This window comes from Tamandua tetradactyla, chromosome 8 (genome assembly GCF_023851605.1).
Source record: "Tamandua tetradactyla isolate mTamTet1 chromosome 8, mTamTet1.pri, whole genome shotgun sequence".
Taxonomy (NCBI): Eukaryota; Metazoa; Chordata; class Mammalia; order Pilosa; family Myrmecophagidae; genus Tamandua; species Tamandua tetradactyla.
This window is the reverse complement of record NC_135334.1, coordinates 60,721,409-60,742,102: the sequence shown is the minus strand read 5'-3', so window position 1 is coordinate 60,742,102 and position 20,694 is coordinate 60,721,409. Positions and strand designations below refer to the sequence as shown.

The 20,694-nt window shown below is 38.3% G+C and overlaps 1 protein-coding gene and 1 pseudogene across 12 annotated transcripts in view; both read right to left on the bottom strand.

The window, feature by feature from the left end:
* Window positions 1–20,694, bottom strand: part of DLG2 (discs large MAGUK scaffold protein 2) — a 2,206,106-nt gene that overhangs the window by 317,871 nt on the left and 1,867,541 nt on the right. The window lies entirely within an intron of this gene.
* LOC143643894 (transcription factor BTF3 pseudogene) lies at window positions 5,977–11,792 on the bottom strand (annotated as a pseudogene).

The following is a 20,694-nucleotide window of genomic DNA, read 5'->3' as shown; positions in this document are numbered from 1 at the left end:
ATAAAACTCCTAGAAGAAAATATGGGGAAACATTTTCCAGACCTAGTAATAGGAGGCAGCTTCTTAAACTTTACCCCCAAAGCACAAGCAATGAAGGAAAAAAAGATAAATTGGAATTCCTCAAACTTAGATGCTTCTATGCCTCAAAGGACTTTGTCAAAAAGGTGAAGAGTTAGGAGAAATACTCCTAAAAAGCAAGAGAAATATCAAAGGTGATGGTGGATTTATACAGAGAAGAGAGGATTTAACAAATGTATATAATTGCTGAATAATTATATTGATATTTCTTTTAGTCTCCAGTATCTTAGAGCAGCTAGGAGTAAGAACCTAAAATCATGGAATTCTAATCCATATCAAATGTTAAAATCTGTTCTGCAACTAATTGTTGCAATATGCTTTGAAATTTATTGCCTTTTTTGTATATATGTTATTTTTCACAAAAAAGAAAAAAACAATGGTATACAAAAATTAAACAATTTAATTTATTTAATTAAATTGCAAAATATTTAATGAATAAAAAATTCTAAATAAATGTTACATAAATTTTCACAAAATGGGGGGGAAAGCCAGAAACAAATATTGTACGGTCACTTTTAGAAAATACTTATAAGAAAATTGGGGTCTAGATGGTAAGTGCATCCAGCAGTCACATTGAGTCTGGGGTTGTTAAGTGTCAGTTCTAGATTCTGAGATGCTGTGCTATATGTGTATAACCTGGTATATTCCTGGAACTTGGAGTACCTGTGTGATACCTAAGACTCAGAGTTGAAATTCTGCACAGTTGAAATTCTGCAGCTCTGAAATTCAGAATTGCTACAGATAACAACTGTTAAATAAACCAAAAATAGATCAGGCTTCAATTAGAGATAAGAATGAAGCTGACTGAGTTGGAACTAATGTAAATTAGAATATAAGGAGGACATTTTCTGCATTTTTGAACTTCACATACTGTATGAGACCAAAGCAAGAGAGGTTTATTTTGTCCCAAACCTAAATTTTCTGTAGCACACAATCTAACTCAATCTGCTGGGTAGCTCATTTAAACAACCCAAACACATGGAGCCCAGAATAGGAACGAGGGCTTGTAATTCCATATAGTTTAATATAATACCTGGATACATCCCAGAGTATTTGGGACAGATAATTAAAATGTATTCGCAAAGACCCTTGAGGAACTGGAGAAAAAATATGGAACTATTAAACTTTCCCACCTGGGAGACCCCTGATACCCTCTCAAACATTAGGGACTCCCAAGTTAATAAGCCAAGCCCTTGATCTTGAGGCTTGCTCTTATGAAACTTATTTCTGTAGCAGAGAAGCCAAGCTTACCTATAATTATGCCAGAAAACCTCTTTTGTTGGTCAGATGTGTCCCCTCTCTCTCTTAAAACCCAATTCTACGAGAAAAATCATTACCCTCCCAGCTTTGCGAAGTATAACATCCAGAGGTGAAAGTCTCCCTGGCAAATGGGACATGACTCTCAGGGATGAGCCTGGCCCTGACACTGTGGGATCGACAATACCTTCCTGACCAAAAGAGGGAAAAGAAATGTAACAAAATAAGGTACCAGTGGCTAAGATAGTTCAGATAAAGCTAAGAGGTTATTCTGGAAGCTACTCTTATGCAAGCTTCAGCTAGACATTGCTAATTGCCACAGTTTGCTAAACCCCAACCAACAGCACTCCTGTTAACCATAAAGAACACCTAGCACTCCATCTGGAATTCTACAAAAGTTTCACATACTACATTTATTTTCCAGAAACCTACAGCCTTCAGATGGTTCCCAGGCTAGATGAATTCTGAAATCCAGAGGGGCCAGCCGCTTTATCAACTAATTACATCTCTGTATCCTATATTCTCGACACTCCTTTCCAACATGAAAATGTTAGAATGGGCATAGCCCAAATACTCCTAAACATTGGGAGAAAGATCAAAGGAAAAGGAGGAGTTATAACAGAGAAGATTAGATTTAACAAATGACTATGACTGCTGAATCACTATATGGATATTTCTTTTAATCTCCAGTGTCTTGGAGCAGCTAGAAGAAAAAAACTGAAATTGTGGAACTGCAACCCATACCGAACTTTGAAATCTGTTCTAAGACTACTTGTTAAAATGTACTTGGAAATTTCCTGCTTTTTTGTATATATTTCACAATAAAAAAATGTTAAAAAAAAATAGGGTAACATGAGCAGAAACACTAGCACGGTATTAAATAAATGAAGAAAGTTTACCATGCTTTCTCAAGAAGGAAAAAAATGTATTTGCATTTTCCTGAAATGATGCAATGCAGTGAGATGGAAACTTGGGTTGTCCCTCAGGCCAGCCAACAAGCTCCCCTGCGCTGGAGAGCCCTCTGGAAGACGAAGGGGCTCGGCCCTACCATCTCTAGGGTCCCTGGTTCTAAATTCAATGATTTCCATGACTTAAAAATAATGTTTCAAAAATGTTCTACAGTTAGTAACTGTTTTCCCATCTCACATTTCTCACCAAACAAGGTGAGATATAAACAAAGTGAAAAAAAAAAATACAAAAACAGTCACATATATTATGTGATCCTTATCACACACTTGTGAAGCAAGCAAGGATCTTCTGTAAGGGAACTGCATGAAATATAGAAAATGAGGTGACTCTCTCAAGGACAGACAGAAAGGGAGGAGCCAGGATAGAAGTTAGGTCTTCTGTTTCCTGGTCCATTGCACTTTACACCTCACACAGGTGAGTCAGATGCTGTCCTTTATCACTGTGAAGGACTCAGGCATGTAAAAACTACAGGCAATGTAGGACAGGATAAAATATTTGCTGTATATGGGTTTCAATAGGGAAGGAGAAGAGATCAATTCTAATTGAAGGGTTCTCAAATTGTTGGGGGGGTGAAAGTTGGTCTATGCCTTGAAAGATGGGTCCAGTTTTGCTAAGCAGGTGTGGTGTGTTTGTGTGTATGAGTGTGGGTGGGGGGCAGATATTGGGGAAGAGGGGGAAACTCAGAAGAGCATTCCAAACTGAGGCAGAATAAAAATATAGCCAGGTGGAAATTGAAGGACTATTTCAGAAACTATGGGCTGTGTGGTGAGGCAGGCATAGAACATGGAGAGAGAGAAAATGAAGATGGTGCCAGTAGAAATGGACTTTGAATGCTAGGTGTGCTGGTTTGAAAGGAAGCATGCCCCCTAAGAAAAGCCATGTTTTAATATAAATCCCATTTCATAAAGGTAGAATAATCTCTATTCAATGCTGTATGTTTGAAACTATAATGAGATCATCTCCCTAGGTGATGTGATTTAGTCAAGAATGGTTGTTAAACTGGATTAGGGGACGACATGTCTCTGCCCATTTGGGTGGGTCTTGATTGGTTTATTGGAGTCCTATAAAAGAGGAAATATTTTGGAGAATAGAGAGTCAGAGAGAGCAACACTACAAAGCGGAGAGTCCACCAGCCAGTGACCTTTGGAGATGAAGAAGGAAGACGCCTCCCGGGGAGCTTCATGAAATAGGAAGCCACGAGAGAAAGCTAGCAGATGATGCCGTGTTTGCCATGTGCCCTTCCAGCTGAGAGAGAAGCCCTGACTGTGTTCACCATGTGCCTTCTCACTTGAGAGAGAAACCCTGAACTTCATTGGCCTTCTTGAACCAAGGTATCTTTCCCTGGATGCCTTTGATTGGACATTTCTTTAGACTTGTTTTAATTGGGACATATTCTTGGCCTTAGAACTGTAAACTAGCAACTCATTAAATTCCCCTTTTTAAAAGCCATTCCATTTCTGGTATATTGCATTCCAGCAGCTAGCAAACTAGAACACTAGGTTAGGAAGTTTTATTAATGAGTGTCCATGGGGAGGTTTTTCAGAGGCTGTATTTTAGGGAGGATAATCCTGGTAAAAGTAGAAGTTAGGTTGAAGAAGAAAGACATCTAAATTAGGGTAACTAGATGGGAAACTATTGCAATATTGCAAATGGCAGATGATGAAGGCCTGAATTAAGAAAGACAGGAGGATGAAATTGAGGGTGGGAGATGGGGCATAGACTTGAGAGAAAACACAGAAGGAGGTTCTATATAGATATTCTCCCTAAATACTTCTGGGGGCCAAACCGAGTATAAATAATATTTATAGTGTTGAATGCATTGGAAACAGGAGATGAGGAAAACGTCAAAAATAAATGTCAGGTTGTATTAGCCAGGGTTCTCTAGGGAAACAGAACCAACAGGATATATATAAATATATGAATGAGATTTTTCTTTTTTTTTGTATGCTGTATGACAGGGGTCATATTTCATTCTTTTTCGATGTGAGTACCCCATTACTGCAGCACCATTCATTGAATTTTGTTTGTTTGGGTTTTTTTGTTTGTTTGTTTGGGAAGTGCATGGGCTGGGAATGAATGAGTTTTTTTTTAAATAGGAGTTGGCTCATGCAACTGTGGGGATGGGCAAGTCCAAATTTCACAGGCAGGCTGCAAGCTGGAGGTTCTGATGAAGGCTTTTGATGAATTCCCCAACAGAAGCCAGCTGGCTGAAGTAGAGATGGAAATTCTCCCTTCTGACCCCTGAAATCATCACTTTTCCTTTTAAGGTCTTCAGTTGATTGGAGGAGATTCCTCTCATTGTTGAAAGCAATCTCCTCAGCTGATTGTAGATGTAGTCAGCTATACATGCAATCAAATTACTGATTATTTAAATCCATGAAATATCCTCACTATAATAATCAGGAGTGTTTGCTTAATCAAGTAACTGGACACCATAACCGGGCCTAGATGACACACGAACTTAGCACAGGTCATTGGAAGAGAAATGATGTCATTAATCAAACTAGGAAATGTAGGATGGAAAGTGGGTTTGGAAGAGAGGATAATGACATTTTTTTGGTAACATGCTGATTTTGCTGTGTTAATTGGACATACACAGTTTAGCAGGCAGTTGGAAATTTCTCTCTGAAGCTCAGAGCAGTGGTCAATGTTATAAATATTTAAGTCTTGGTATTTTGGGGATCAGTATCCAGATCTAACCAGACCCAGACACAGAAGGGGCTTGATACACAAAATAGGGATAATAATACCTTTATATCCAGTGTGGATATAATGTTAAATGAGTTAATGCTTGTAAACTGTTTAGAACGGTGCCTGGCATACAGTAAGCACATATAATCATTAGCTACTACTGACCTCTTCCCTTGATGCATAAAGAGCAAAAGGATGAACTAGACTAGAATCAATTTAACTCAGTGAAACTCAGTTGATCAAGAAGAAGAGATAGGGTAAAAGGCACTGTCAGAGAAAGTATGAGGTTTACCAAGCACTGATCTATCTACGAATCAGGAGTCCTGAATTCCAGTCCTCTCCTCTTCTTAGCTTATTTGACCTTGAGAAGTCTCTTTATCTCTCTGAAAAGTGAGAGCCTCATGCTAAATCTCTGAGGTCCTTTCCAGTGCTTCACAAACATATTTTGTACCCAACACATATTTATTGGCAACTCGAGAAAAACAAATAGTACATTCAGCATTAAACTTTTCAAATACCCTTCAGCACATCTCAGAGTGAATGAATTATAAATTGTATTTGAAGTGGAAATTTCTAATTAAGTTCCCTTCTCCTCCTGGAGGCTGTTGCACTTGGTGGAGAATGATAACATTTCTGACAGTAGCCGCATGAGGCTCAAGATCAGAATTCTCCTGGAACAGAGGCAAAAATGAAAAACTGATATTGGATATTTACATATCTTAGCAGTTGAAACTTAACATCTCTCTCTCTTTTTTAAACTGGGCAAAGAACTTTATTAATCTTGGTTTGCAAGCTTTACTCCTAGGCTTCTTCAGCTTAATTAGCTGCAAAGAATAAATTGTGTATAAGCAAAAACTGAAAGGAGCTGTGGAGTCGAAGGGGCTTGAGCTTAAAAACATTACAGATCTAGATGTTACTAGATTCATAAACAAAATTAAAAAGCAGTCAAAATATAAAATAGCAGCTCCAAGAAGTTCTATCTTATTCAGAAGTTGACTCAATTCCATTTGCCTCATTCTTGGAAGCCTCACCAAAATTCTCCACAAGATCTGAACCTTCATTATCATCATCATCCTCTCCGGTAGTAAGAGGTGCTCTTCCATCCACAGATTGTTTGGGCAAAGTTTCAGCCAGTCTCTTAAAACTAGTCAGACTGCCTGGTTTAAGATGCTGGAAAGCCTTTCTGCCAGCTGCTTAATCTCAGCATAGCCTGCATGGTGGAAATGTTCGTGGCCAGAGATGCCTGAACTTTAAGGGTTGTTAAAGTGGTTCACTTATCCTTGGTTTGTCAATGTATTCTCTTCAGTACCAGGATAAGGTTACTTCTAATTTCTTTAAGGAGAACTGAAGTTGTCGTTTTTTTTTTCACCATCTGCCTTACCTCCTCAATGAACCACCTTTTTCTTTCTGTGAGCAGTTCCTTCCCCACCACCGTGCACTTGTACCTGCAGTTTGGTGAGTTTCTCCTGGTTCATGACAACTTCTTTCATCTTGTGGAAGCAGAAATGGGGCCACACTAGGAACTAGGGCTGGTGCTCAGGGGGTCTCACACAGACCAGCTGAGACCAGGTGCATACACGTGAGGATGCAAGATGCAGCTGGAGCAACATTAACAACCTTTTATATTTGGTATTTATTTTTAAACCACTAAAAATGTTTTGGCTTAAAAGGGCATTTGTAGAGAGCTGATCATTTTGGAGTCTTTAATTTAAAACAGTGAAATATAATTTGCCCATCCAAACCCAATTTGCTGGCAGTCAAAAACAGAGTAACTTTTAAGATTCATGCTTTTTTAATAACAAGCCAACTAACTGTATAGGAAAATGTAAGCAAAAATATTGAGAACCTTATACAACATTGCACAAAAAATATTCTGATACTATTGTCTCCAGTTTCAATCTTTCTTTTAAATCTAGTCTTATAAGTCCATCTGCTTACTTGACATCTCCAGTTGGACACCTAGAACTTTTCAAACTCATCCTGCCCAAAGTCGAACTCTTCATTTTCTCCCAAACCAGTTTCTGGAAAAATTTCCCATTTTCATCAAGTAGTGCTGCAGTCATCCACTACTCACATCACTCAACCAAGAGCCTAAGTGTCAACCTTAATTCTCTTTCCCTCTCACCTCAACACCTAATCCATGAGTTTGCCTGTTTACTCTAGATCCAAGTCATAATTCAATTCCATCTACTTTCTCCAACTCCACCCCTACATTCCTAGTCCAGGCCATCATCTCTCCCAGAGATTCAGCAATAGCCTCTTACTGCTCTCACCCTGCTTCCCTCTCCCCCTCCCCAATCCACTTTCAAATAAACAGCCAAAATGATCTTTTAAAATACATGTAACAGGGTGCATGGGTGGTTCAGTAGTAGAATACTTGCCTTCCCTGCGGGAGACCCGGGTTCGATTCCTGGACCAGGCACAACCCTTGCCCCCTCCCAAAAATATATATATATATCACATCATGCCTCTTCCCTGTTAATGTTTCTATTGGCTTCCTATTGTACTTTGAATAAAACCTATACTTCTTGCCTTTACTTCTGCCTATGTTTCTGAATCCATTTCATACCACTCACTGCATTGCTCTTTTCTAGCACAAGGGCCCTCAGTCTGCTTCACCGCAAACCAATTTCCCTTCAGTCCTGGGACATTTGTACCAGTTGCCCCCTTTGGAATGCTTTCCCCTAACTCTTCTTGTATTTGACCCCTTATTCTATAGAAGTCTCAGTTTAAAGATCAATTCCTCAGAGAGCTTAATATGTTCTCCCTTTCGAAATCAGTGACCTGTTTGCAGATATGCTATTTTTTAAAAAAACAGTTAGTTCTATGGTTTCTGAGTTTTTACACTTAAATATTACTAAATTTAATCTACCTTAAAATGCCCATCAATAGGGAATTTATTAAATAAATTATGAAATATCCATACAATAGAATTCTATGTAGCCCTTAAAACCAATGACATACCTGTCTAAAATTCTGATATTGAAAAATATTCAATATATTGTTAAATTAAAGCAAAACTAGTTGCAGAACTGTGCTTTTATATAATCCCCATTTCTGTAAAAAAAAAAAAACAAAAAACATGACCTTATGGAGAATACCTGACAGGTTACATAACCAACAGTTTACTGAGGCTTCAAAGAATTATGGTGTTGTGGCTGGGGTAGGAGAGAGATATTTTATACTGTTACAGTATCGGGATTATTTTTAAGTGAACATATATTACAATAACTGTAACCACATTAAAAGTTCCCGCCAGCTGACACACACACACAAAGTTCAAACTATTGGATTTGAGACTGGTATTAGTTTGACAATGAAAACAAACCAAAAGGGCTATCTAGGCAAATTAGAAATAGAGTAATGTTTATAGAAAAATGGCCTCCTTTAATAAACAAAATTTCAAGCAATTCATTAAATCGATTCAACAAGTATTTACCTAGTTCCTTCTTTGTGACAGTCATTGCGTTAAGCTTTGGGGATACAGATTCTGAGGAAAACCTTGGCTTACCTCTGTGACATAGGATTTAATAGTAGTTTTCAGCTGGGTATGGAAATTTGGGGGATGGGGAGGTACTCTTTGCCATTAAAATGACAAAGTCAGAAGTCAATATTGACATTAATTGGGTTAGTTAAATGGCCAGGCAAGTTAGATGTCCTGCAAACTGTGGCACGATTATACACAGTGAAAAACTGCCCTTCCAAAAATGCAATAGCACCTGGAATAAGAAAAAGTGGAGCAATATTGTTTCTCACATAAATATGCTAATTCCAAATGAGCATTATTCGTTTATTAAAACAACTCCAATTAGATCACTTCTTGGCACAATTTTATTAACTAACCATTGGTTAAAATGATATAAAGATTGGAAAGCAATAATATTATTTTTTCTATGTATTCTGTAACATTCACTAATTTGATTAGGCTTTTATCCTTTAATTAGTCTGAATTATTGAGACTTTAGTGTAAGTGAAATTGGCTTTTTTTTTTCTCTGCACTGTTCATAAGCATTAAGATCAATTTTAAAGGAAGGGAAAAACAAACAAAAAAAACTTGTCTCTAGAAATCTGTCAAATGGCCTCTTCCTAAAGTATCTGAAAGGCTTATGTGGGAATAAAATGCTAATAGAATAATCTTGTTCAAAATCAATCAATGCAAAACTAAAATCTTGGCTGCTGCATGCAGGACTCACCTGATGTTTGTTTCATCATAGCTCCTCAGAATAATGACATTCTTTTGTGTTTGGGTTTATGTATGTCTTGGCATCTGACTATTGCCTACAATTGTATCTTAGTATTTCTCTTACTTATTTTTCATCTAAAAATAAGGTCTTCATCTCACTGTCTAAAGGCTCTGAGAAAACAGGCTTTCTGAATTCAGGCAAATTTTGTCAAGAACTCTTAACTCCTTTCTTTTCATCTGGTTTTGTCAGTCAAAACCAAGAAGAAAGGATCAACAGACACAATACTGAAGATTGAGTTGCGTGTGTACCATTAGCATTGAGAAAGATTTATTGATCTATTTTCCCTTCAAAATATCTTTTACTTTTGCTCTCTTCCTTTCTAATTTATTTTCTACTATCCCAGCCATAAGCCTTAATTTGGACTATTGCAACAGAGCCCCCCACTCCACCACATGCCTGTTTATTTTGAAATTTTTCAAACTACAGAAAGGTTGAAAGAGTAGTATAAGATTCAACAATTACTAACATTTTGACACATTTATTTTCCCTCCTTCCCTCTCTCCTTCTCTCTCTTGCTAGCATCTGTTTATCTGTTTGTGGGAAGAAAGAAACACACACATGTTTTTTCCTGAACCATCTGAAATTATGTTGAAGATATTATGATACTTCCACCAATCAGCAAGCATCTCTTCAGTGTAAGGACATTTTCCTATATATCCACAGTATCATTACCACATCAAACAAACTAACAATAGTCATCCAATATATTGTACTTTTTCAACTTTTCTCAATTGTGCCCCAAATGTCTTTTATAGCCCCCCCCCCCCCCACCTTAAATCCAGGATTGAATCCAGGCTTACTCATAGCATTTGGTTGTTATTATGCCTTTGGTCATTATTAATCCAGAACAGTCCTTCTATCCCTTTTTTTTTTTCTTTAATCACATTGACTTTTTTTGATTGTTTAAAGAGTTCAGCCAGATGCTTACAGACTGTTCCACTTTCTGCATTTATCCAACTGTTCCTTCCTTATTAAAATCAGTGCAAACATTTTTAGCAAAATCTACCAGGTAATGTTGTATACTTTTCACTGAATCATATTAGTAGGCCCAAAAGTAAGATTGTCCCACCCTTGGTGCTGTTAAGTTTGGTTACTTATGGACTACTAGATCCCTGCATTCGTAGGCAATTTTTCTTTTTGTAAATAACAGGTCTGTGATTCTATAAGACCATGTGATAATTTTTTCCCCAAAAACCTTTCACCCCAATATAGTTTTTAGCATCTGTTATTCTTGACTAAAACAATTATTTATTAGGGGTTGGAAGTAGTGATTTTTTAATGCTCTTATTTCTTCTAGAATAATTAGCTAGTATTTTTCTGTGCAGAAGTTTCCCTTTTTTTTTTTCCTGAGCATCATTATAGGCTCATGTTTTCATGCATTTTTGTTTTTCAAGATGTTGTATAATCCATTACCATGTACTAGATTTCTAATTGAGTTCTGCCTCTAATCTCTGTCTCTCTCTCTCTCCCTCCATCTGTGTCTTCTTCTCACTTCTCCCAATCAAGTTGGTCATTTTGTATATCACTGCCTGTCTACTTTCCTCCAAATACTACTTTTCACATTCTACGCCTGTCTCAGATGTTCATATCCTTATTTGCTCCTCACTGCTTGTAGGCTTTGTGCAAATTCCTTACCCTCATATTTAATATTTTCTATAATTTGGCCTTTACTGCATCTCCTTCTAGTCCCTTAAAACCACAGACCACTGTGAGGTGAGGGAACTTCAGAGTCGATCTTGTCCAAACTTCCTATTTCATTGCTGCCTGCTTCCTATTTCCCAAGATTCACTAAAGTCTCGATCTTCCTTCAAACTCAGGTCAAGTTCTGCTTCCCCAGAGCTCTTGCAACCCTGATGGTCTGTGCCATGCACTTGACCCTCAGCCTCACAACTTGGTAGAATTACATGAATTCTTGTACTGTTTTCTTTTCTTTTTATTATAGTAGTAATGGAAACTCATTTAAAATAATTAAAACAATACGGAAGAACAGCAAGTGAAATTTAAATATCTTCTTCTCATCACCTTATCTTTTAGGATACCCCTGAGACTGCCTTTAATTCTACACATATATAAATATCCCTCATGGATATATAGGTGGAGAAATACATATAGATGCAAAAACTCACGTATTTACTTTCACATTCCTCTAAAGTAGTATAAATAACCAGCTCGATAAGGATTCGTGGGCCTATTCCAGTATCTAATACTGACAAGAAGAAAAAATAGGAGAGAAAGTGAGGAAAGGAGAACTAATGAAAGAGAGAGGAAGAATTCTGAAAAAGAAGCAACTGGCTTGCCCCGGCCGGCCAGGTTTCCTATGCTGGAGTGGCCAACTTGAACGTGGCCTTGTTTGAGAAGTCTTCACTGGAGCACACACCACACAAGCCCCAACTCTAAAAGCAATGACTTCATAAAAAAGGTTCTGGGCATCTAGAGAACCAATAAAATAAAAGCATCAAACAATTCAAAACTCTTCTAAAAAGATAAACTTCACTGAAACAAAAAAAGTGAGGAAGGATGAATATCCTCTGGAATTACCTCTTTATCTCTTCCTTTATTCCCTTAGACATATATCAGACCTTTGTCAAAGCAGCCAAGGCTGGCTCAGACATTTTTTTTTTTTTTACATGGGCAGGCACCAGGAATTGAACCCGGGTCCTCTTGGCATGGCAGACAAGCGTCCTTGCCTGCTGAGCCAACGTGGCCCACCCTCAGACTTCTACTTTAAGTCTCAAGTGAATATTGTGAGCATGAGAAAAGTTTCCATTTACACAATCAGGGAAGCATTTTCAGTCATTTAAATCTTTTCTAATTATTAACCAATTCCCTCCTTCCAGTCCTCCCAATTTAGCGCCATGAACGCTGTTCCCTACAGAAAACAACTCCCCAGTGAAATGAGAGTTTCCATGGCTAGTTGCTGGAGCTCTGGATCTGAACAAAGCAACAATCCCCCAATTAGAGAAAAACATCAAGAAATCAGGTTCCACTGTCATGGGTCAGTCTCTAACATAAAATAAACCGTAAATCTTTGAAGGGAGGGAAAAGGAGAACCAGGGGGAAATACGAGAGGGAACATAATGTGAATAAAGAGAGAAGAATTGGCTTGTCTCAAATGGACTCACATCAAAAATTTAAATTTGGAGGTAAGTTATTAATAAAAAGATAATACCCATAACCAAATATTGAGCAATTGGTTATGTGCTAGGCTTGTTATATTGCTGTTCCTTTCAGGAACTTAGCTAAGGTTATCTTTTTAAATAAGGAAACTGAGGACAGAGGTCAAAACCATCCAAACTAACAGAGCTCGGGTAAGAACACTGGTCTGTTATGCTCAGACTGTGTCCTTTCACCCCTCCAGGTACTCTGCCCTCTTCTTTGGCTGTACCTGCTGCCTCCAGCCTCATGTTTGCAGGTGATATCCCTACTTCTGACCAATGCTGATGCTAATATGTGCAGCTAAAATCCACTCCCTCACCCACTTCAACACCACATCACAAAAGGATGCCTTTTAAACATCCCAGCTCCTGCTAGGGCCTTTAACACTTTGGGCCTCTGCCTTTCTATGACCATCAACAGCCCCTTCCAGGCATGTCTCACAGTCCTGGCCTCTAGAGGCTGTTTCCCTCATCCTCAACCCATCAGAGCAGGGGCCAGTTCTCCTCAGCAGCTCTGCCACTTTTAGCTTTATAGAGAGCTTGACAGTCCCCTGGAACATCTTAATGAAGGTCCAATCCCTATAATATTCCCATGACCAGGTTCGGTGCCTCACCATACAGCTTGCTCCTTGAACTGTTTTTCTCTCTGTACTGGGACCTGTTCGGTGACAGGTAACTGCAGGCACCAACCAGATGCAGACTCTGGCACCTCTTGGGAGTCCAACGAGCATTAAGTCAGTAAGCAGATAGGCAACAGCTGACTGTAAACGGGAAGAAGCACTGTAAAGGGGAGGCTGCATGAACCAGGGGACCCAGAACTCTCAAACTCCAGCCTAACAGTTGCTAGTATCAGAAAAAAAAAAAATACACACGACTAGTCCTTGCTCTTCTTGGCACTGTGAATTCCATAGACCAGGCATGTAATTCAGATACTTAAAAATCTCCATCCTTTATTATTTCCCCTAGGCAATATGGTATTGCAAACAGCTTCTATTGCATCATTTTCTTTAGCCACCTGAAGAGTTACCAAATACAATGCCCCGCAAAGGTGGGGCTCTTTGATTTTCAGACGCCATATCTTGCTCACTGCCCTTTTCCAACCTTTCCCCACTTCTTCTTCTGGGTCTCACCTCCGTGATGTCTCCTGAGCTGTCTCTGCATTTGTGTCCACATTTCCTTTGCTTCCCCCTTACCTTTTTTCTCCTGAGCTGTCTCTGCATTTGTGTCTGCATTTCCTTTGCTTCCCCCTTACCTTTTTTCTCCTGAGCTGTCTCTATTCCCTCCTCTCTGCTGCTGATCTCTCTCTCCTTTCTTCTACCCTCTCCCTCTGACCGATCTGTCTTGACTTTCTTGCTGCATTTTCTTTTCCCTTCTCTGGTTGATTTCTCCTGCTCTGTTGGGAGTACAGCCTTAGACTAACTGTTTAACACCGAACACAGGGTTTCTGGAATTCCATTAGCCATTTGAAATCCAAAACTGCTTGCTGTGAGATCCTCATAATTAGGCTAATAAAAAAACAAAAATTTCCTCATTCCCTTATCAATATAATGAAAACACTGGGTTAACTGTCAAATACAGGCAAGGCAAAGGAACTTGCTCCTGAGTTAAAATAACAAAATTATCTGTGCTTGCATTATGAAATGCTATCTCAGGCTGTCTTGTTTATATTTAAAATCTGCTGACTCTAAGTCAAGGACAAATCCCTATATTAGGGATTTTCAACCTGGGGCTTCTGCAGAAACTTCCTAGGATTTATAGGGCCCTGAAGCTGCTATAAAACATTTTTTTAAACCCACTTACTCCTGTCTAATGTACAGCCCTGCTGCATATCAAAGAACTGATTTAATGTTCACTCACTCATCATTACATTGTCATTACAAGCTGCATGTCCAGTTGCCAAGTTTCTCTCCCCATGCCTCTTGTTTCTCACCTAGCACTAACCAGTCAATAATAGTCCTACTTTGGGCTTTTGGGTTATGTGCATAGTTAGAGGTTTACATCACTTCCATTGTAACCTTCATTTCTTATTCATCCTTTGCCAAACTTTCTTTCTCTGTAAATGCATAAACATATCACTATTTGTGCTGATTTGACTTTGGTATGGACTTCAGATAGAAAATATGAGGTTGAAAGAGCACTTAAGGGAAGTGTCACATTGGAGACATGTGAAATGACTGAAAACCATGACTATTATGTAAGATAATAGATAATTATGCATGCATAGCACCTATATGCAGAGAATGCACCATTTCTGAATAGTGTCTCTTCTTGAACTCAGGTATAAAGAACCTCTGGAAAGCCAGGATTAGGAGGCTAAGAAAATACTGTGTGTAAAAAGCATAAATCACTCACTTAGAAAACAGTATGCATCATTGTACAATATATTTTCCAGAAAAGTGTGTGCCAGAGTATCTGCTCTATGTAACAAAATTCACATTTTTTCCTCTTTTTTTGCTGGCTTGAGAGTGGCTGTGTAAATTTCCTTTCCAAAGCATTAACTCTGTTTTTCACTGGAGGATTAGTAAAGTAGCATGGTATTCCAAGCAAAATCCAATTTGTATTTGACCTTGACCTACCATCCAGAAATTCCTCGAAAATGTAGATCTCTGAATTGACCACTGTGCACACTAAAAAAAATTACTTTTAATATTTCCCTAAAGAAAGTAAATTTGCAGGAAATAATTGTTCTGCATATATACATACATACACGTGTCGTGTATCAAAATATAAATAATTTAGCATAGTTCACTATTTTAGTTTAGCCCTTTTATGCCTTAATAGATGACAACTTCCTGGGACCGGTATACCTTCAAGAATGCTCAGTGGATACAGCTCTGTCTTCTGTTGTCAGTTGGATACAGAATTTTGTGCTTCAATTCTTTAATTTATAAAAAAGCAAACAAGACAAAATCATACAATGGAATCTCTGAGGTCCCATTTAGAGTTATGATTATGTGATTCTATCATGTGGTTTAAGGTACTTGATTTTGCAAAAAGCCATGCACCAATTCTGCCTCCCCACATTGTATATCTCATTTATTCATTCATCACTCATTTAATCATTTGTTCTAGAATCATTTGGGACTTACTATGTTTCAGGTACACTACCATGTCCCAAAGATGCCAAGATGATTTAGACACAGTCTGTTCCTGAGGTGTTCAGAGTCTATAAGAGGATTTCCTGCTTTTTAGGATTTCATTTCAAAGACTTGATCGCAAAAAAGAACTGTGCAAAGAACTCTTAGGCCTCAATACCAAGTGCTAATGATAATCAGTTTTTCATTTCTGAGTATGGGTTTATTACTGGTGTTTTAATCAATGTTGCAGTGTTATAGAAGGGAAAGACCTTGTCCAACAGGCGTAGATTTGGAATTCTGGCACCATCTCCTACCCGTTGTGTGATCCTGGGAAGCTGCCTGCTTTGAGACTCCGTTTTCACATCTATATAGTAATGATAAGAATATCTACTTCAAAAGGGTTGGAGGGTTACATTGAGGACTAAATAAGATGAAGTACATAAAAACCTACTCAATGAATTGTAGTTGCTGCTTTAATATGGAAAATTGATGTATTTAACATCCTTTTCAAATGAGTAAGCCAATAAAGGTTACTCTTCTGAACTGAACCATCTAAAGAGTCCCTACATATTCATGCATGGGTGTAACCTCTACCCAAGAGTTCTAGGACCAAAAGTCAAGTGAGGATTCTATGGACACTAGAGAAATATGAATCCCTCTGAGGTTGAACCATATGAAATCGCCAATCTTTGACTACTTTTGAACTGCAAAAATGGCAATTCCATGAACTTCAAGCTAGTACATCTGTTGATATCACTAAAAACAAATTTCTATTTTATACTTTTTAATGTGAATAGCATGTAAAATATTTAAAAAGAGAGCCTAGGGTATATTTATTTCCTCATAGAAAAATGTGTTTAACATGTAAAATTCAACATTTGCTTCTTAGACTAAGGATAAAATTGTCAAAGAAATCTGCCTGGTTCTTTTGTTCAGGGTAGCTTTAAAAGGCTTAAATTTCAGTTTGATGTTATGAAAATCTCAGCGACTAGCAGTAGGGGAAGGGACATTCAAATCCATATTTATTGTTGGCTATTAAAGAAAAGAACAAATCTTTGACTATTTCAAGAGAAGAACAGTAAGATCATCAAGTAATGAGCTGAAACTTTTTCTGAGTATGATATATAACTGGGCAAGTGATTAGGGGAAATTAGTATAACATTAGAGGGAGCCTGATTTTTTTTGGTTTGCTACATATGTGGGGGAGAAAGAGGAGTGGGAATGTATAGGAGAAGTTTGAGAGGATATGTGGGAGAAAGGATGTTTAAAATGTTCAAAGGAAACTAAAACCAAGAGAGAGAAAATATATACTGGGTGATAGGTTTCCCGAACCAGCGAGCCACACAAGCTCTTCTGGTATTGTCATCAGCACAGCTTTCTTACTGACTTTCGAACTTCCATTTGTGATGTCTGCTAAACTGGAATCCTCTCCTCTGATTGTCGCATGTCATACTGCCATGTGAAGCTTGGCTTCAAATCGTATTTCTAGGAAATTCACCCCAGATGAGAACATGACACTTTCTAGAAATACCTGACTTCCTCTAACCTCAACATTAAAGAAATGGAAAAGAAAAATGCTTCTATTTCTACAACCCCCCTCCCCAAGTGTTTTATAAACAGTTTCTATTTGTGTTCAGCAGTAATGTGTAGGCTAAGAAATATATCTGTTCTTCTGACAAGGTCTGAGGACTATCCATTTCACAAACATTTATTGAATGCCTACAATATCCCATGGCTGGGGAAAATAGAAATAAGATGAGTTTGTCATCAAGGCAATCACAGCCTTATGTAGTCAGTTCTGAATTGTAGAAATGAGTAATGTTTATGAATAACTCCACTGTGCATTTGAAATTCTTTCCTCGTAGGCATTATTGAGAGTCTGCTAATTCTAACATTTGAGATTCATTAATTTGGTCTTAAACTTGATATAGTATTAAAACACCAGAATGAATAGTTAGGATAATATTTTGAATTTTCCTAGACAATCAACCTCAGTATAAACTGTTTCAACTGATTATTTTCAAGGAGTATATTTTCATTGAGGGAGGACAGCTAGAGCCTGAGTAACATCATTAGACCCCTAGGGTACCATGGATTTGCTGAGGAGCTAGAGTTCAAGAACCAAATGTGGTAAATGTACCAGAGGTCTGCTTTCACCTGGCAGGAGCTCTGCAATGTCAGTGGGTCAAGGAGATGGGGCAACCACCAAAAGGCCAGTCTCTACTGGTTTTAGAGTTGAGGCTGACTCACAGAGCTGTGAACACGAGGACTGCCAGTGACACGACAGAGAAGACAGGACTATCGCCTCCGTGTCAAGCACCATGCTGGATGCTTTGTACACTATGGCACATTTAGGCCCTGCGCAATCCTTTGAGGCAGGAGTGATTAGCCCCATTTTACAGATGAGAAGACTCAGTGCAGAGACGCTAAGAAACTTTCTGCAGGTCTCACATCTAGTTGCCAGTGAAACAGGGTTTAAATTCCTCTCCAATTCCAAAGCTACACTTTCCCCTTTTTAAACCTTTGGGAAATAAAGGTGTCCAGTCAATCTTAAAGGCTAAATGCTATTCCAAGAGAATTCATTTTGCCTTAATTGTTTTGTTTTGTTTACATTGGCAGGCACTGGGAATCAAACCCAGGTTTCCAGCATAGCAGGCGAGAACTCTGCCACTGAGTCACTGTTGCCCCCAAGAGAATTAATTTTGAATGAATGAGGAGCAGCCTTATGTCACATCAGATGAAAATAATACAAAGGTAGGAACAAAGTCTTTCCCTAGTGTTTTCAAGAGTAGAAACAAAGACTCTCGATAGGTTCCTTCGACATATAATTAAAAAATTCTATCCTTTGCAGAAATGTCTTCTCCTAAGTCCCCTAAAACCCTGCAGATGGCGAGCTGCCCCCTGCCTGAATGACTACGATGGTGTGAGCTGGGACCTGACCACTTTCACTGCTCTACCCACAGTGCTCAGCACCCAGACTGGCCACAGTCGATTCTCAATAATAAGAAAATGGGGCCGGGTGGGCCACGGTGGCTCAGCAGGCAAGAATGCTTGCCTGCCATGCCAGAGGACTCGGGTTCGATTCCCGGTGCCTGTCCATGTTAAAAAAAAAGAAAATGGGGCCTTGGTGAGGCCCTGTGACTTCCTCAAGATCACAGAGATGTTAAATATTAGAAACAGGATTTGAAGCCACACCTGCTCAATTCACAAAACTCTTGCTTTTAACTAGTGCCTCTTTTAGGTTTGATAGCATTTTCTGGGGCAACACAAACAAGTCTATTTTCATTGCTACAGGAAAGCCTTTCAAATGCTTCAGCAGTAACAATCACACCAATAAAACAACAGCCATCGTTTATCAAATCCTTCCACCCACCAGATGTTACACTTCACACTTTACATGCACAATCTCGATTTTTCCTTATAACAGCCGTATTAAATAGACATTGCAATCATTTGACAGATGAGGAAACTGAGGCACAGAAAGCGAAGTAAATTGTCCAAAAAAATTATAAATGGCAGAAGTAGGATTCAGACCCATATGCTTAAACATCATTGCTTCAGACTCTTAAGCTATTTCCCTGTATCTCCTTTTTGTAATACCCCAATTTCTCTTCAACCGTCTAAGATACCGTTTCTAGGATCCTTAATCCCTAGCCTGTCCCTTCTCAATTTCTCTACAGAATTCTAGCCACAAAATGGAACACTTAATCCTAGGTGGGGTCTAACCAGGGTGGAGTCCAGAAGCACGCCTCCTTCCCACGAGCCAGGGCTGTGTTTCTGCAAACGCCTTTGAGCTGAACATTTTGGTAACATCATTCGATGATATTTTGTGATCACCTAAAACCACAATATCTTCCAAGGAGCTTCTACTATATGTCTCCATTCGAAACTGGTATCATTAATTTTGGGACCTGTAATCTCCTAGACTGTCTATGGCAAAGCAGGGAATTTTTTATGCCTGGGTAAGTGGATAATTAGTATTTATAAAGTTTGTGCCAGTAGTTTGATTTCTTCTGACTACTTACTAGTTTATCCTCTCTATAACTCAGTTTTGTTTTTCTTTTCCTTTGGAAAAGGGAAAAGAATGTGTTCCCTGCCTGTGTTGTGGGAGGCTGATATGAGATGATGCATGAATTGTAAGGTGATGCTATTATCACAGTTATTATCCGTGCCAATGATCTAGGCTTTAAAACCACACTAGAAAGGTAATTATAACTACTAAACCCATAATCACAGAAACTACAGCCTACAGGTCCTGTAACCATCCCAAACATAAGATCTATCCAGATTTTAACCAGAAGAAAGCATTTTACAATGCTGTTTTCTTCGTTTAAAAGATGTCCAAAGTTTGCTTTTGTTGCCCCCTAGTGGCTCTTATTCAGAAGACATACTACATTTTTTACATTTTTATTTTTGAGATATTAGGCCATCTTATATATTCTTCACATCCTCTTTGGTCACACATACGCCTGTCAGTTGCTAATATTTACAGAGTCAACATATAAGGACTGTTCCTAACAATGTGCCCTATACAAAATACATGCACAGCACACTTACTGAATGAATGAATGCACAATCATTTCAAAAATATTATAGCTCATCTTAGATAATGGTTAAATGAAAGGAAATGCAGCAACCCAACTCTCAGCACAAGTGCCCTTAATTTGTTTCCCAAGGAAAACAAAGTACAAGAAATACCAATACATACTTCATGTTTGACTAATACTGTAGACCAAAGTTAAGTGAGTCCATCTCTAATGATATCATGTATGCATCCTTTGATGGTGGAAAGAATTACTTTACACAACTTTTCTGTTGTATTAGGCAAGGAACTTTGCAGATGTTCAATAAATACTTGTTCATTGATTGATCTGGTTAGGATTGCCAGATACAGTCATGGATAACACAAATCTCTTTCAGGACAATATACCACTTAAAAAAAATCAGACTGGATATTTAATTGTCTAGAACTTTTTCTTTTATGAATTCATTAATTATTTATTTTACTTTAAAGCTTTAACACATAAAAGTAATTAACTTTTAGTTTTAAAAATAGTTGGTCAAACTGATGGGGGGACAGAGAGAGAGACAGAGAGAGAAAGGGATAAGGAGAGAGAGAGAGGCAGGAAAGGAGAGACAGAGAGAGGGAGACACAGAGACACACACACAGAGAGAGAAAGAGAGGCTGAGAGAGAGAGAAAGGGATAAAGAGAGAGAGAGGTA